The following is a 19173-nucleotide window of genomic DNA, read 5'->3' as shown; positions in this document are numbered from 1 at the left end:
TATCAGGATGATGTTGGCCTCATAAAATGAGTTAGGGAGGATTCCCTCTTTTTCTATTGATTGGAATAGTTTCAGAAGGAATGGTACCAGCTCCTCCTTGTACCTCTGGTAGAATTCAGCTGTGAATCCATCTGGTCCTGGACTTTTTTTGGTGGGTAGGCTATTAATTGTTGCCTCAATTTCAGAGCCTGCTATTGGTCTATTCAGGGATTCAACTTCTTCCTGGTTTAGCCTTGGGAGACTGTAAGTGTCCAGGAAATTATCCATCTCTTCTAGATTTTCTAGTTGATTTGCGTAGAGGCGTTTATAGTATTCTCTGATGGTAGTTTGTATTTCTGTGGGGTCAGTGGTGATATCCCCTTTATCATTTTTTATTGCATCTATTTGATTCCTCTCTCTTTTCTTCTTTCTTAGCCTTGCTAGCGGTCTGTCAATTTTGTTGATCTTTTCAAAAAACCAACTCCTGGATTCACTGATTTTTTGGAGGGTTTTTTGTGTCTCTATCTCCTTCAGTTCGGCTCTGATCTTAGTTATTTCTTGCCTTCTGCTAGCTTTTGAATGTGATTGCTCTTGCCTCTCTAGTTCTTTTAATTGTGATGTTAGAGTGTCAATTTTAGATCTTTCCTGCTTTCTCTTGTGGGCATTTAGTGCTATAAATTTCCCTCTACACACTGCTTTAAATGTGTCCCAGAGATTCTGGTATGTTGTATCTTTGTTCTCATTGGTTTCAAAGAACATCTTTATTTCCGCTTTCATTTCGTTATGTACCCAGTAGTCATTCAGGAGCAGGTTGTTCAGTTTCCATGTAGTTGAGCGGTTTTGATTGAGTTTCTTAGTCCTGAGTTCTAGTTTGATTGCACTGTGGTCTGAGAGACAGTTTGTTATAATTTCTGTTCTTGTACATTTGCTGAGGAGTGCTTTACTTCCAATTATGTGGTCAATTTTGGAATAAGTGCGATGTGGTGCTGAGAAGAATGTATATTCTGTTGATTTGGGGTGGAGAGTTCTATAGATGTCTATTAGGTCTGCTTGCTGCAGAGATGAGTTCAATTCCTGGATATCCTTGTTAACTTTCTGTCTCGTTGATCTGTCTAATGTTGACAGCGGAGTGTTGAAGTCTCCCATTATTATTGTATGGGAGTCTAAGTCTCTTTGTAAGTCTCTAAGGACTTGCTTTATGAATCTGGGTGCTCCTGTATTGGGTGCATATATATTTAGGAGAGTTAGCTCTTCCTGTTGAATTGATCCCTTTACCATTATGTAATGGCCTTCTTTGTCTCTTTTGATCTTTGATGGTTTAAAGTCTATTTTATCAGAGACTAGGATTGCAACCCCTGCTTTTTTTTTTTTGTTCTCTATTTGCTTGGTAGATCTTCCTCCATCCTTTTATTTTGAGCCTATGTATGTCTCTGCATGTGAGATGGGTCTCCTGAATACAGCAGACTGATGGGTCTTGACTCTTTATCCAGTTTGCCAGTCTGTGTCTTTTAATTGGAGCATTTAGTCCATTAACATTTAAGGTTAATATTGTTATGTGTGAACTTGATCCTGCCATTATGATATTAACTGGTTATTTTGCTCGTTAGTTGATGCAGTTTCTTCCTAGCCTCGATGGTCTTTACATTTTGGCATGTTTTTGTGATGGCTGGTACCGGTTGTTCCTTTCCATGTTTAGGGCTTCCTTCAGGGTCTCTTGTAAGGCAGGCCTGGTGGTGACAAAATCTCTAAACATTTGCTTATCTGCAAAGGATTTTATTTCTCCTTCACTTATGAAACTTAGTTTGGCTGGATATGAAATTCTGGGTTTAAAATTCTTTTCTTTAAGAACGTTGAATATTGGCCCCCACTCTCTTCTGGCTTGTAGAGTTTCTGCTGAGAGATCTGCTGTTAGTCTGATGGGCTTCCCTTTGTGGGTAACCCGACCTTTCTCTCTGGCTGCCCTTAAGATTTTTTCCTTCATTTCAACTTTGGTGAATCTGGCAATTATGTGTCTTGGAGTTGCTCTTCTGGAGGAGTATCTTTGTGGCGTTCTCTGTATTTCCTGAATTTGAATGTTGGCCTGCCCTACTAGGTTGGGGAAGTTCTCCTGGATGATATCCTGAAGAGTGTTTTCCAACTTGGTTCCATTTTCCCCCTCACTTTCAGGCACCCCAATCAGACGTAGATTTGTTCTTTTTACGTAATCCCATACTTCTTGCAGGCTTTGCTCATTTCTTTTTCTTCTTTTTTCTTTTGGTTTCTCTTCTCGCTTCATTTCATTCATTTGATCTTCAATCGCTGATACTCTTTCTTCCAGTTGATCGAGTCAGTTACTGAAGCTTGTGCATTTGTCACGTATTTCTCGTGTCATGGTTTTCATCTCTGTCATTTCGTTTATGATCTTCTCTGCATTAATGAGTCTAGCTGTCAATTCTTCCACTCTTTTTTCAAGATTTTTAGTTTCTTTGCGCTGGGTACGTAATTCCTCCTTTAGCTCTGATAAGTTTGATGGACTGAAGCCTTCTTCTCTCCTCTCGTCAAAGTCATTCTCTGACCAGCTTTGATCCGTTGCTGGTGATGGGCTGCGCTCCTTTGCAGGGGGAGATGCGCTCTTATTTTTTGAATTTCCAGCTTTTCTGCCCTGCTTCTTCCCCATCTTTGTGGTTTTATCTGTCTCTGGTCTTTGATGGTGGTGACGTACTGATGGGGTTTTGGTATAGGTGTCCTTCCAGTTTGATAGTTTTCCTTCTGACAGTCAGAAGGACTGTCTGTTGGTCTGTTGGAGATTGCTTGAGGTCCACTCCAGACCCTGTTTGCCTGGGTATCAGCAGCAGAGGTTGCCGAAGATAGAATATTGCTGAACAGCGAGTGTACCTGTCTGATTCTTCCTTTGGAAGTTTCCTCTCAGGTGTGTACTCCACCCTGTGAGGTGTGGGGTGTCAGACTGCCCCTAGTGGGGGATTTCTCCCAGCTAGGCTACTCAGGGGTCAGGGACACACCTGAGCAGGCAGTCTGTCCGTTCTCAGTTCTCAACCTCCGGGTTGGGAGATCCGCGGCTCTCCCCAAAGCTGTCAGACAGAGTCGTTCGCGTCTGCACCGGCTCCCGCTACTTCCCCTGTTGGTCTTCAGCTGTGCGCTGTCCCCAGACGTGGAGACTACAGAGACAGGCAGGCTTCCTTGAGCTGCTGTGAGCTCCACCCAGTTCGAGCTTCCCAGCGGCTTTGTTTACCTACTTAAGCCTCCGCAATGGTGGGCGCCCCTCCCCCAGCCTCGCTGCTGCCTTGCGGATAGATCGCGGCAGACTGCTGTGTTAGCAGTGAGGGAGGCTTCGTGGGCGTGGGACCCTCCCGGACAGGTGTGGGATATATTCTCCTGGTGTGCCTGTATGCTTACAGCGCAGTATTGGGGTGGGAGTTACCCGATTTTCCAGGTGTTGTGTGTCTCAGTTCCCCTGGCTAGGAAAACGGATCCCCTTCCCCCTTGCGCTTCCAGGTGAGGCGATGCCTTGCCCTGCTTCAGCTCTCGCTGGTCAGGCTGCAGCAGCTGACCAGCACCGATTGTCCGGCACTCCCTAGTGAGATGACCCCAGTACCTCAGTTGAAAATGCAGAAATCACCGGTCTTCTGTGTCGCTTGCGCCGGGAGTTGGAGACTGGAGCTGTTCCTATTTGGCCATCTTGCTCCGCACCCCCCGTGCTGTCTTCTTCTTTTTTTTTTTTTTTTTTTTTTTTTTTTTTTTTTTTTTTTTTTTTTTTTTGAGGCGGAGTCTTGCTCTGTCGCCCGGACTGGAGTGCAGTGGCCAGATCTCAGCTCACTGCAAGCTCCGCCTCCTGGGTTTACGCCATTCTCCTGCCTCAGCCTCCCGAGTAGCTGGGACTACAGGCGCCCGCCACCTCGCCCGGCTAGTTTTTGTATTTTTAGTAGAGACGGGGTTTCACCGTGTTAGCCAGGATGGTCTCGATCTCCTGACCTCATGATCCGCCCGTCTCGGCCTCCCAAAGTGCTGGGATTACAGGCTTGAGCCACCATGCCTGGCCCAAACTTGTTAATCTTATAGATGAAAAGTGTTATCTAATTGTACTTTTAGTTTGCATTTTTCATAGTATGAATGAAGTTGGGTATATTTTCAAATATTTAAGAATCCCTTATATTTCCTTGCTTTTACCTACTTTTCTATTATATTATTGGCCTTTTTATTGATTTATAAGAATCCTTCATATATTGAGGATATTGATTTTGTGTAACAAATATTTAATCTCCAAAATCTCTCATTATGTATTCTTGGTAGATGCAATAACTCCTTGGAACTCTCTAATATTAGTTGTCCTTATTTTAAATTAGTCTTCTGTTTGTTCTCTTACTCCAAGAATATGGGCTAATCTTTAAAAATTCCTGTTTATCTGTTTTCTGTGTTTACTCTAAACCAGCCTCAGGGATTATGGAGGAAAGATAGAATGTACTGTCAGGTTATATTTTATGTCTTGGTATAGAGTCTCCACATCCTTCCTGGGGGAGAGAAGTAAATGCCTTGGGCAATATTCTGCCCCTCTGGCCCCAGAGCCCCCTCACCTTAGCCTGTGGGCCAGTTCAGCTGCTGCCTACTTTAGCATACATAGGTTGGAGAGACAAGAGGCAGGGACTGCCCTGTCACAACAGTGGGGCTGCCAATTACACATTCTGACGTGTGTCTGCAGACCCTTCCTTCTCCTTGTAACCACTGACTCTGAGCTTCAGCTTCCCTGGAATTGTTTCTACCTAGGGATAAGTCCAGACATACTTCTTTTTAGTATGTTTTGCTTTATTGTGCTTCGCAGTCACTGCATTTTTTATAAATTGAAAGTTTGTGGCGACCCTGCATCAAGCAAATATATTGGCACCATTTTTCCAAGAGTATGTACTCACTTCGTATCTGTGTCACTTTTGGTAATCCTTGCAATATTTCAGATGTTTTCATTATCATGTCTAGTATGTAGATCTGTTATCAGTGATCTCTGACGTTACTACTGTAGTTGTTTTGGAGTGACACGAACCATGCTTTTATAAGACAGTGAACTTAATAGGTAAATGTTGTATGCATTCTGACAGCTCCATCAACTAATGGTTCCCCCATCTCTCCCTTTTCTTGGCCCTCCCAATTCCCTGAGAGAAAACAAAATTGAAATTAGGTCAATGTCCTCTATGTCTTCCTGTGAAGAAAGAGTTGCACATCTCTCACTTTAAATCAAAAACTGTGAGGTAGACATGTCAAAAGGTGAGAGAGGTTGAAAGCTAGGCCAGCAGTAAAAGATTATGATTCACTGAAGGCTCAGACAATCGTTAGCTTTTTTTTTCTAGCAATAGGGTCTTTGTAAATTAAGGTATGTACTTTTTTTAGACATAATGCTATTGCACACTTAATAGACTATAGTGCAATGTAAAAGTAAATTTTATATGCACCGAGAAACCAAAAAAATGTGTGTGACTGACTTTACTGTGGTATTTGTTTTATTGCAATGGTCTGGAACTAAACCCACAATATCTCCAATGTATGCGTCTACTCTTTTGTTCAAGTTTTGGGCCATATCTTCTACAGGTTATTTCTCCCATAATTTTATCCTATATAGTCATTTTGTTTGGTGGGCTGGTTTTTTGTTGTTGTTGTTTGTTTTAATGTTGAGGAATCCTCAAGATTTATGGTCTGCTATTACCATTTTCTTGATAATAAAAATAAATCAGCATAGTTACTGACGTTTCAGTCCGAAATACTGTTTCTCTCTGTGGCATGTTTTTTTTGTTGTTGTTGTTGTTTGTTTTTTTGTTTTTTGGCAACAAGAGAGATGCGTGCTCAGGATACAACCTTAATAAAACCTCCCCAAATTGTCTTGAAAACCCGAAAGGTGGGAACACTACCTACATTTCCGACTGGATGGTTTTGCTCATTCTATGCTTCTTGAGGTCAGAGTTGATAATATCTACAAACTTGGGACTTACTTAACATGGTGTCTGGCTCATAAGAGGAATTCAATAAATGTTTATTGCATGATGAAAGGAAGGAAAGAAGGAAGGAAGAAAAGAAGAAAGGAATTTTAAGAATTATTTTGATTAGGGTCAACTCAACATGTTTTTATTGAGTATATTACTACATGCCAGGTCCCTCTAGGCACAAATGTTATAAATCTGAATAAAACACTTTTCTTGCCCTCCTAAAGCATGTGTGTATAAGCAGGGGAAGATTAGAAGCATTCTTCCTAAAGTCTAAGGTTAATATCCTCAGAAAAAAAAACTGATATAAATATATTGTAACTAAATCAGGCTTTAGAGGAGAACAGAGAAGGTAATTACTTGGTAATTTGGACAAATAGAGAAGCTTATTTCTAGGTGACTAAAACTAGAGGTAGAGGGGGAGAGAACAGAGGTCTAAACCATATGTTTTATTATAGGCACAGGAAAGGTTTTGCAGATGTATCGCCAACTTTTCCATATACTCTCAGTCATAAAAAGGAGCAATAACTGCATATTTTTAAAAGATGATTTAAAAGTAAAGTTTCTTGGAAATACAGATGACAGATAAACTATAGCAGGCAAGAATTATTTCAAATATTAAAATAGTCTTTTGAACTTTGTTAATTTTAAAGTAAATTTTGCTTTTGAAACACATTAGGCTTGTGCTTTTAGGAAAGTGGTTTAAAATTAGCAAGCAAGAGGTTTGCTTTTCTGGTGGGTGCAGCATTCTGAAAAACTTAATAGCTCACTTCTGTTCTCCACTATGCATAAATTCTGTAGTGTGAACAGTTCTCACTGGCGTAGCCTAACACAAGAGCAGGAGCAGGATGCCTGCAACCAGGATACTGCGAAGCAACAGGAGGGGTGGAGGCTAAAAGGAAAGCAGACAGCAGGGAGGCCAAGAGAAGAGAGATTCTTGTGCACCCATCTGAGACTGATCTTATGATCTAAAAGGTGACAATGCATTAAATTCTAAAAGTATGTTTTCCAACATCCTCCAAATGTTGCCTTCTCATGTTCTATGGCATGTGAGATTGGGTTCTTTCTGATAAATAAGCCCTCCTGCATGCACAGCCAGATACTGTAAAGCACGGCAGTGGGGCAGCATACAGAGCTGTCCAGCATGTGGCCATCTTTTTGCAGGATGGCGTGAGATGAGAACAGAGAAGAACTGTAGGTGGGGCGTGGTCTAAAGAACCAGCAGTGGGGACAAACACCCTGGAGAGTGTCATTAAGTTGCTTGACTTCTTTCTGCCTCAGCTTCCTCATTTACAAAATGGGGGTAATCACGGTAATTAGCTCTTACGATTGTGGACAGGATTAAACAAAATCACATACTTAAAACTCTCAGCATAGTTCTTGGCACACAGTGAATATTTGATAGTGTACTCTTTTTATTATGATTAATTTCTTCACACCACCTAGCTGCAATACCTTAAACAGGCCATTCTTAAAGTTGCTGTCTGGTGATCCCCAAAGGTTCTGAAACCCTCTCAGGGGGTCCACGAAGTCAAAACAATTTTTGTATAGATATTATTTTCAAGATAATAATATGTTCATAACAATAAAAAATGACTTGCCTTTTTATTCTCATTCTGGCATGAATGCACAGTGAAGTTTTCCAGAGGCTGCATGGTATATAATGCCACAGGAGATTGAATGCAGGGGCAGATATGAGAATCTAGCTTCTTTCTGTGAAGTCAGGCATTAAAGAGATTTGCAAAAGTGTAGAACAATGTAACCCTTCTGACTAAATGTTTTTGTTTTAGGAAAGTATAGTTACTTTTTACAAAAATATGTTACATGCACTTCTAGGGAAGCTGAGGCAGGAGAACCGCTTGGACCCGGAAGGTGGAGGTTGCAGTGAGCAGAGACTGTGGCACTGCACTCCAGCCTGGGTGACAGAGCAAGACTCCTCAAAAAATACAAAATGAAATAAAATAAAAAATTTTACATGCAATTAGTTTATTACTATTTTTAATGAATTAGTAAACAAACATTTTATAAATTTCTTACTTTAAATTTCTAGTACTGTAAATGTAAATATATGGAACCTACATAAATAAAACCTCTTTGGAATCCTTAATTTTTACTAGTGTAAAAGGGTCCTGAGACCAAAAATTTTCAGAACTTTTGCCTTAAATCACACAGGTAATCATTAGTATAATTCCTTTTTTCTCTATTTTTATTGATTTTTAAACTTTATTATTTACAAAGGCGATGGGAAGATTTAGAGTACAAAAATAAGTGAAAAGAAGGATTAAACATCCTATAATCAAACCACTCAGTGACAGTCATTATTAATATGTTGGCCTATATACTTCTGGTGTTTAATTCATGAATATATCATGCACATATAATTAAAATATAATAATATGGGACATAATGTTTTGGGACTTTTTTATTCAAAATATATCATAAAATCAACCTATGTCATTAGCTGTTTTCCTACAATATCCTTTATAATGACTGTATTATCATTTATTTAATTAAGCTCCTATTTTGGGCCATTTATGTTGCTCACTTTTTTTTAACGTTATACAGAATGTTACAGTGAACATCCTTTATATGCATACTTAACAATTTCTTAGAATGAATTCCTAGAAGTAGAGTGCGGTGGTGAGATCTTGGCTCGCTGCAAGCTCTGTCTCCCGGGTTCAAGCGATTTTCCTGCCTCAGCCTCCAGAGTAGCTGGACTACAGGTACACGCCAGCACGCCAGGCTAATTTTGGTATTTTTAGTAGAGACGGGGTTTCACTATGTTGGCCAGGATGGTCCCGAGCTCTTGACCTCGTGATCTGCCCACCTCGGCCTCCCAGAGTGCTGGGATTACAGGCGTGAGCCACCAGAGTCTCACTCTGTTGCCCAGGCTACAGTATAATGGCGCAATCTCGGCTCACTGCAACCTCCGCCTCCTGGGTTCAAGAATTCTCATGCCTCAGTCTTCCGAGTAACTGGGATTACAGACACGCACCGCCACGCCCTGCTAACTTTTTTGTATTATTTTTAATAGAGATGGGTTTTCACCATGTTGGCCAGGCTGGTCTCCAATACCCGACCTCAGGTGATTCACTCGCCTCGGCCTCCCAGAGTGCCGGGATTACAGGCGTGAGGCACCGTGCCTGGCCAGAATATCCATATTTTAAGGTTCCTAATATCTGTTGCCAAATCACTCTTCAGAAATATTGTACAAGCGTATATATAGGCAGTTTATAATTGACATCCTTGCATTATTTCATATCTTTGCCAATCTGATAGATTTAAAATATCTCATTTTTAGGATTTATATTTGTTGGATTACTAGCATGTTTAATTATTTTTTCATATTTATCCTGGCATTTTATAGTTTACTTTCTGTAACATGCTTATTAGAATAATGTATTTTTATCGAATTGATGTAACTTCTAAAAGTTGCTCACTTCCCTCAAGTATTATATACTGGGTTACACACTGGCTTATTAAACACCAGTGATTACATAGCTGTATAATATTTAATATCTTTATAAATATAAGCGAAATCCTATTGGGTAAATTCAGTTGCTGCAAACCCTCCTCACTGTGTTTTATCTCTATGAAAATTTGAATTTCGAAGAACCAGGTAGCCATCATTTATATGATCTAAAAATTAGGAGTATGTAATGGAACAGTACAAAATTACAAAATGCTATTTAAAAGTAAGTAAAATTATTTTTTATTTTTAAAAATTATTTTTCAATATTTGAAAATATTCAAAAGCAAATAAAAATAAATATTTTTAGTTAAATATTTTTTGGTCACAAATAGTTCCCCAAGCCTAGCATGGTATTAGCCAAATCAGGCAAAACTCCCAGGAATGTTAACTAATGAGAAAAGAAACCATGCCTGTGTGGCACAGGAAAGAGAAAGACAGCTAAGGATAGAATAGTACAGGGATAGATAGGGTTGGACAGGGCCACCTGGGGCCCGGCAGACAGTGGTGTTCACAAGTGCTGGATGCGCCTGGGCTGAAACAAAAAAGTGTCAGGCAGTGCGTTAGTCTAAAGTTGGGCTGGCTACAGCCTTATAGTCCCAGCATGCATACCCTCTTATCTCTCCTCAACCCCTACCTGTCCACTATCTGAGGCCAAAGTAAGAGAGACAGGACTCATGGAGAAGAAGCCGGAAATAGCTGAGCAGAGCAATAGCCCCCAGATTAGCAGGCTGGGGTTCAGTCCCGTGAAAGGCTCCAGCAGGAAGAAAAATCCATGCTGATTGTATGGCTCAGTCCACACAACAGAGGCAGAAGACTTCTATGGAGTTTAGTTTGTGCCTCATACCAAGTGAACAACAGCAAGCTCCAAAGATCCTCCCTGTCCTTGTTAAGAAGAGCTAAACAAGTAGGTGAGACCAAGGCTGTAGCTGCAAAGAGCTGAGGAAGGAACAGACCAACTGAGTACCAGCTGCTTCTAACTGTAATACCATTAATCTCACTCTGTCCCTGAAACTCTAGGCAGAATCCTGCACACAGTGGGGCCTGCAAATATTTGATCAGTATTCTTAAGAATTTTTGTTAACTCTTCAAAACAAGGATTTTGTTTACTAAAAATAGTGGGAAAATAAAAGTTACTCCCACTTACGTCACTGATCATTTTATCTAAAGTGGGGCCTGCAAATATTTGATCAATATTCATAAGAATTTTTGTTAACTCTTCAAAACAAGAATTTTTTTTTTTTTTTTTTTTTTTTTTTTTTTACCAAAAATAGTGGGGAAAATAAAAGCTTTACTCCCATTTATTTCAATGGTCATTTCATCGGCTTAAGTTTCCTACTGGGAATCCTAGTAAATATTTAAGCCATTCCGATCTACCTTGCCAGTTGCTACTTAGGGGGAATTAAGCAGTGGATTACAAGAATGGTTTCTTCAGAAGCTTTGAAGTCTACTGTTTTAGGCTTTACAATCACAGGAATGTCTCATCCACTTCCCCTTCTCCTTTCTTTTATAATCTTTTGTTTTTTTAAAAAAATAGCTATAAACACACCAACCTATGTTGCTATAATGATTTTCTTAGTGAACACTGTAGTTAAGGTTATATGCAGACTTCTATTATAATCCCTTATCTTCACTAGTTCCCAAGTTTTTGAACACATCCCTTTACCGTAAAACTTTCCAGGCTTTGTTCCTCATTCAGATAAGCTTTAAACTCAGTCTGTTCAGCTACTTCTGAGAAGGGAGCAAACAAGAGTGTAATGTTTTGCCCATGGGTATTGGAAAGCCTAATTTACAAAAGTTGACATATTCAGCAGGGCCACTCATTACTTGGAAAAATGTCATCATCCAGGGAATTATCAAAGAATCAAAAGAACAGGAGAGAGCAGTCAAATGATGTGTAAAAGGCCAATCAAGTTGGCTCCTACTCAGACATCACAATTCAAAATATCTGAAAACCAGCCTATTGATAAGTGGATATTCCATATATCAGCATTTTCTACTCTAAGAATGAATATCATTAACTTGAGTTCTTTTAATGTACTTGAGAGTAGTTTTTGTGCACAGCTACTACTCTTCAGTGGTTTACTTTGGTTTAAAAATTAATCTTCAATTCACTATGGTTACAAAATTAAAACTTCCTTAAGATTTTACATTTACCACATAAAACTTATAAGCCTAATATATTTTAGCAAACATTTTAAGGGCCTTAAATTAATATTTTGTCCTACGTACAGAATTGATTAAATACCTTAAAATATTCTTAATTATATTTACTAATTCAATATATCCAATTTTCCTTTAATTATAGCTTTTTTGACTCAATAAGCTTTTCCAAAATGTTTAAATAATCATATAAATATGACAAATAAATTTAACTTAAAAATCTCAAATCTAAGCCAATTACTTAATTCCACATTTAAAAGTTGAATCATAAGTCTGTCATTTACTCTAAGATGCCAAATTTTCTTAAAACAAACTATAAATGCTTGAATTAATAACCAGCACAGATTTTTTATGCAAGAATGTCAATACTATGAGTTTGGATTTTATAAACACTGTGTATTTAATTTTGTATTGAGGGGAGTTAAAACTTGTTTACTCGATAATAAGTAATTATGTCATCCTAAGCAAATTTTAGGATTACTTCTCAGTTCCTCAAGACACTTGTCTGCTTCCATCATGCCAGTAATTCTTTTCTGAGTTATTTTCTTTATTTCTTTCTTTTTTTCTTAGTTATAGTACCCGCCTGCTGCTACCCAAAATCCACAATTACCATTAATATCTTAATGCAAAGCAATTTAGCCATTCTGGCTAAATTTCTCCTAATTGGACCTAACCAGGTCTTCTTTTCCATCTCAAAATTTCTACTAAATTTTGTAATGTAATAAGCCTTAAAAAAAAAAAATCCAGTGGTCTTTGAGATATCTGGTGCCTTAACTAATGCTCCTGATCTAAAATGTGGAAGCAGAGTAAGATATTTCATTCTAAATAGTGTTTATCTTCCTTCCAGGTTAATCAAGTGTTAAGCCTCCTAACGACAAAGATTATAATTTTTACTCTTTTTTATTTTTATTACTTACTTATTTTTACAGACAGGGTCTCACTATGTTTTCCAGTCTGGAGTGCACTAGCTACTCATAGGCACAGTCACAGTGTGCTGCAGCCCTGAACTCCTGGCCCCAAGTGATTCTCCCACCTCAGACTTCTGCGTAGCTGAGACTACAGGCTCATGCTACCATACCTGACTTTACTCTCTTTTCAACTCCGCACATACAATGGTCTTCTAACAGTGTTTCTGTTGATTCATGGGGGCCCAGAAATCATTTTGGTGTCCTACATAGTGGTATCTTTTGAGAGGAAGTGCAGAAAATTAAAGATAAGTACAAAGTTTTTGCTACTCATTCCATTGAGAATTGGAGTCTATTTCCCCTCCCCTTGAATCTGGGCTGAACTTAGTCACTTATTTGACCAACAGAGTAGAGTAAAGGCAAAGTTAGGCCAGCTTCAAGGCTAGGCTTTCAGAGGATTGGTAGCTTCTGCCTTGCTCCCTTGGAGCCCTGTGCATTGTGATATAAGGTGACATACATATTTGGTCTCTGACGCCGGTCACTCTGGCACGAGCTTCTAAACCCTTGTACTTTCCTGAGTAATCAGGGTGCTAAGGGATGCATTCATTCTAGTATTTGGTCTTTGACCCCAGTTCTTGACACAGAATTTCTAATCTCTTGGAATTTTGTGGGTGCTAGGAGCATTTTTTTGGTGCCTCTTGGTGGGCTCCTGAATGTGTGCTAACCCATGGTTAATGGGGACTAACCCATGATGAGAAGCTTGAACTTTCAGCCCCACACCTCATTATCTAGGATGGGGAGAGGGGCTGAAGATTGAGTTAACAGTCAATTATGCCTACATAATGTAGCCTCCATAAAAATCCCAGAACTTTAGCAATCAGAGAGCTTCCAGGAGGCTGAACATATGGAGGTCCTGGGAGGAAGGTGCACTCAGAGAGTGCATGGAAATTCCTCACCCCTCTCTAAATACCTTGCCCTGTGCATTTCTTTCATCTGCCTGTTAATCTGTATCTTTTGGTGTATTCTTTATAACAAATCAGTAAATGTAAGTAAACCACTTTCCTGAGTTCTGTGAGTCACTCTAGCAAATGTTCAAACCCAAGAAGGGGGTTGTGGAAAACTCCAGTTTGCAACCACGGCAGATAGAAGCTATGAGTAACCTGGGAACCTACTACTTATGATTGGCATCTGAAGTAGGGGGCAGTCTTGTGAGACTGAGCCATTAACCTATAGGATCTAATGTTATCTCCAGGTAGATGGTTTCAAAACTGAGTTGAGTCCTAGGGCACTTAGTTGGTGTCCACGGGATAACTGCTTGGTTTAGGAGAACTCCCACATTTTGGTGACCAGAGATATTCTATGTTGATAGTATAACAGGAGAAAACAGTTGGGAGTTTTCCTATTATATACCACTACCAACAAAAAGCCTGACTTCCCTGAGGCTGCTATAAACTGAGGAAGCTCAAGGCACGTGAAGAGGTCACACATGGGTGCTCTGTCCAACGGTCACCCTCACTACTAGATGTTTGAATGAATTATCTTGTGCATACAGCTCAGTCAATACTTCAGAGACTCTAGTTGATCTCTGACTGTAACTACATGAAAGACCCCAAGCAAGAACCATCCAGCTGGGCACAATCAACCCACAGAAATATGAGCGATAATAATATAATGTTTTTGTGAGCCATTACACTGTGGGGTGGTTTTACTAGGAAGCAATATATAATTGGCATAACAGATAATCATGACTACGGTTTTGGGGTTTTAAAATTTTATTTTTAATTGATACATAATAATTGTACACATTTATGGAGTACATGTAATAATTCAATATATGTATACAATGTTTAGTGATCAAATCAGAATAATTAAGATATCCATTACTTCAAACATGTATCATTTCTGTGTGTTGAGAATGTTCAAATTTCTCTCTTCTCGCTATTTTGAAATATACAACAAATTATTGTTAACTATAGTCACCCCACTGTGCTATATATAGAACACTAGAACTTATTTCTTCCGTCTAACTGTAATTTTGTACCTCTTAACAAACTTCTCCTTACTCCTCCTCCCTTCCTAGCCTCTAGTAACTATTATTCCAGTCTCTACATCTGTAAGATCAGTTTTTTTTAGCTCCCACATATAAGTGAGCACATGTGGTATTTTTCTTTCTGTGCCTGGCTTTTTTCACTTAACATAATATCCTCCAGGTTCATCTATGTTGCCACAACTGCAAATGAGAGAATTTCATTCTTTTTTATGGCTAAATCATATTCCATTGCATATATATATATACACACACACATACCACCTTTTCTTTATCCATTTATTTGTTGATAGACACTTATGTTGATTCCATATCTTAGCTGGGATATAATACTGCAATAAACTTAGGATTGTAGCTATCTCTTCTATCTCTTCAATATACTGATTTCCTATCATTTGGATATACCCAGTAGTGGGATTACTGAATGATATGGTATTTCTATTTTTAGGGTTTTTTTGAGGAATTTCCTCACTGTTTTTTTAATGGCTGTACTAATTTACATTCCCGTCCATCCGTGTATAAGAGTTTGCCTTTCTCTTCATCCTCACCAGCATTTGTTATTTTCTGTCTTTTTGATAACAGCCATTTTAACTGGAATGAGATAATAGATTATTGTGGTTTTGATTTGCATTGCTCTGGTGATCGGTGATGTCAACTATTTTTTCACATACCTATTGGCCACTGTATGTCTTCTTTTGATAAATGTCTATTCAGATTACACGCAAATTTTTAACAGGACTATTTGGATTTTTTGCTGTTGGGTTGTTGGCTGTTGATTGTTGGTTGTTAAGTTTCTTATATATTTTAAATATTAATCCTTTGTCAGATGGATAGTTGGCAAATATTTTCTCCTATTCTGTGTATTGGCTCTTTGCCCTGTTGTTTCCTTTGCTGTGCAGAAGCTTTTTAGCTTGATGTAATCTTGTCTATTTTTGCTTTTGTGGGCTTTTATCATCTTACTAAAAAAATATTTGCCCAGACCTATGTTCTGAAGCATTTCCCCAATGTTCTCTTCTAATAGCTCCATAGTTTCAGGTCTTACATGTAAGATCAATTCTAGTCTAATTTTGTATATGGTGAAAGACAGGGGTCTACTTTTGTGCTACTGCATATGGATATCCAGTTTTCCTAGCATTATTTATTGAAGAGACCATCTTTTCCACAGTGAGTGATTTTGGTACATTTGTCAAAAATCAGTTGGCTGTCAATGCATAGATTTATTTCTGGATCCTCTATTCTGTTCCACTGGTGTGTGTGTCTGTTCTTATTCCAGTACTATGCGATTTTGGTTACTATAGCTTTGTAATATATTTTGAAGTCAGGTAGTGTGCTGTCTCCAGCTTTGTTCTTTTTGTTCGGAATAGCTTTGGCTATTCAGGGTCATTTGTGGTTCCTTACAAATTTTAGAATTGTTTTCTGTAAAGAATGGCATTGGAATTTTGATAGGGATTGCAGCGAATCTGTAGAGTATAGCCATTTTAACAATATTAATTGTTCTGACCCATAAACATGAAATATCTTTCCATTTTTTGCATGTCCTCTTTAATTTTTAATAAGTGTTTTATAGTTTTTAATTGTAGAGATCTTTCATCTCCTCAGTTAAATTTATTCCTAGAAGTTTTGTTTGTTTGGTAGCTATTGTAAATGGAATTGCTTTCCCGATTTCTTTTTCAGATTGTTTGCCATTGCTGTATCGAAACGCTGTTGATTTTTGCATCCTGATTTTGTATCTTGGATCTTTACTGAATTTGTTAATTAGTTGTAAGAGTTTTTGGTGAATTTTTAGGCTTTTCTAAATATTAATTTATGGCATTTGCAAACAAGACAATTTGACTTCCTCCTTTCCAATTTGGATGCCCTTTATTTCTTGCTCATGCCTAACTGCTCTGGCTAGAACTTCTACCACCATGTTGAATAAAAGTGGTAAAAGTGGGCATTCTTGTCTTGTTCCAGATCTTAGAGAAAAGGCTTTTTTCCCATTTGGTATGATGTTATATATGGATTTATTATATATGTCATGTATTGTTTTGAGATATGCTCCTTCTATAACTAATTTGAGACTTTTTATTGTGACACAATAATGAATTTTATCAAATTCTTTCTCTGCATCTGTCGAGATTATCATATAGCTTTTGTCCTTCATTCTGTTGAAGTGATGTATCACATCTATTGATTTGCATACGTTAAACCAGCCTTGCATCCTTGGGGTAAAACCCCCTTGATCATAGTGTATAATCTTTCTCATGTGCTGTTGGATTTGGTTTGCTAGTATTCTGTTAAGGATTTTTACATCGGTGTTCGCCAGAGATATTGGCCTATAGATTTTTTGTTGTTGTTGTATTGCGGTTGTTGTGTCCTTGTCTGGTTTTGTTATCAGGGTAACACTGGCCTCCCAGAATAAGTTTTGAAGAATTCTCTCTCCTTCGATTTTTTGGAATAACTTGAGAAGAATTGGAATTAGTTTTCTAAAAGTTTAGTAGAATTTAGCAGTGAAGCCGTTTAGTCCTGGATTTCTCTTTGTTAAAAGATGTTTTATTACTGATTCAATCTTGTTACTTGTTATTTACCTGCTCAATTTTTCTGTTTCTTCATGATTCTGTCTTGGTAGGTAGTATGTGTCCAGAAAGTGATTCATTTCTTCTAGGTTTTCCAACTTGTTGCCATATAGTTGTTTGTAATCGTCTCTAATTATCCTTTATATATCTGTGGCATCAGTTGTAATGTCTCTTTTATCGTCTCTGATTTTATTCATTTGAATCTTCTCTCCATTATTCTCACTTTCTAGCTAAAGGTTTAGTGATTTTGCTTATCTTTTCAAAAAATAACTATTGAGTTCATTTATCTTTTGTATTTTTATCTCAATTTCATTTACTTCTGCTCTGATCTTCATGTTTCTTTTCTTCTAATAATTTTTCATTTGATTTGTTTTTGCTTTTCCATTCTTGAGGAAATGGAAATCATAGGCTGTTTATTTGAAATATTTCTATTTTTATGTATTTGTTTATTGCTATAAACTTCCCTCTTAGTACTACTTTTGCTGTATCCTATAGGTTTTTGTATATTCTGTTTCCATTTTCATTTGTTTCAAAATGTTTCTAAATTTCTTTATTAATTTTTTGATTGACCCATTGGTCATTTCCAAGCTCCATGTATTTGTATAGTTTCCAAAATTCCTTTTGTTATTGATGTTTAGTTTTGCTCTACTGTGATCAGAAAATATAACTGTTATCATTTGAATTTTTTTTAATTTTTCTAAGCTTTATTTTGTGTCATAACAATGTTTCACATGCTGATGAGAAAATGCGTATTCTGCAGCTATTGGATGAGATATTCTGTAAGTGTCAGGGCCACTTGGTCTAGAGTGTAATTTCACTCTAATGTTATATTTTTATTTTCTGTCTGAATGATATGTTGTTTGCTGTAAGTGAGGTGGTGACGCTCCCTATTATTGTTGTATTGCCAGTCTATCTCTTCCTTTAGATCTATTAATATTTGCTCTAAATATTTAGGTGTTCAGTGTTGGATGCACAGATATTTACAATTGTTATATCACCTTGCTGAATTGCTCCCTTTAGCATTATATAATGACCATCTTTATCTCTTTTTACAATTTTTGACTTAAAATTCATTTTATGTAAGTATAGCTATTCCGCCTTTTTTGGAGGGATTTTATTTGCATAGAATGTATTTTTTTGTCTCTTCATTTTCTTTTATTTTTTGCACAAAACTAACGTTTATTCCACCTTTGTGTCATGTTCCTGGATCCTTCACCAATGTTACATGAGGAAAAGAACAAAAGCAAAACAAATGAAAAACTGAAATCAGAATCACTAATGTTATCAAGTAGAAAAACAAATAAGTTATAATTTAGTAGCCATCAGCAAGAGTATAGCAAAGACAATGCTATAAAAAGAAACAAAGAAAATTGCTAGAAAACTATATGCATCATAATCTTTCAAACCAGCAAAATATGCTCCTGCATACAATAGAACATCAACAGTATATTTTTTGTGTATAAAATATAAAAATGCCAAGTTGGGTCGGGCGCGGTGGCTCAAGCCTGTAATCCCAGCACTTTGGGAGGCCGAGACGGGCGGATCACGAGGTCAGGAAATCGAGACCATCCTGGCTAACACGTCTCTACTAAAAAATACAAAAAACTAGCCGGGCGAGGTGGCGGGCGCCTGTAGTCCCAGCTACTCGGGAGGCTGAGGCAGGAGAATGGCGTGAACCCGGGAGGCGGAGCTTGCAGTGAGCCGAGATCCGGCCACTGCACTCCAGCCTGGGTGACAGAGCGAGACTCCGTCTCAAAAAAAAAAAAAAAAAGCCAAGTTGTTTTTTGAATATTATGGATAGGTAAAATGTATATGTAATTAATGGTAATTCTACTGAACTATTACAGAGTGGGCCAGGAACACATTTATGGATTCTGGGGATGTGTACTGTAATTCTTTGGGATAGCGGACACGCTAGTCAAAAAAACACCCAAGTGCAAGACAAAAGCGAATGAGACTTCTCTTATATCTTAGCAACATTTAGATGGAAATCATATTTAAATGCAGTCCACTCTGCTTTTTGAAGAGGCTTTGGTTCAGCTCCCAAATCTCGACTGCTTGACACGGTCTCCTATGAGAATACTCAGAAGGTGTC

The sequence above is a fragment of the Rhinopithecus roxellana genome, chromosome 1 (assembly GCF_007565055.1).
Source record: "Rhinopithecus roxellana isolate Shanxi Qingling chromosome 1, ASM756505v1, whole genome shotgun sequence".
In the NCBI taxonomy this organism is placed as follows: Eukaryota; Metazoa; Chordata; class Mammalia; order Primates; family Cercopithecidae; genus Rhinopithecus; species Rhinopithecus roxellana.
The sequence above is the reverse complement of the archived record's forward strand: the minus strand, read 5'-3'. Positions refer to the sequence as shown.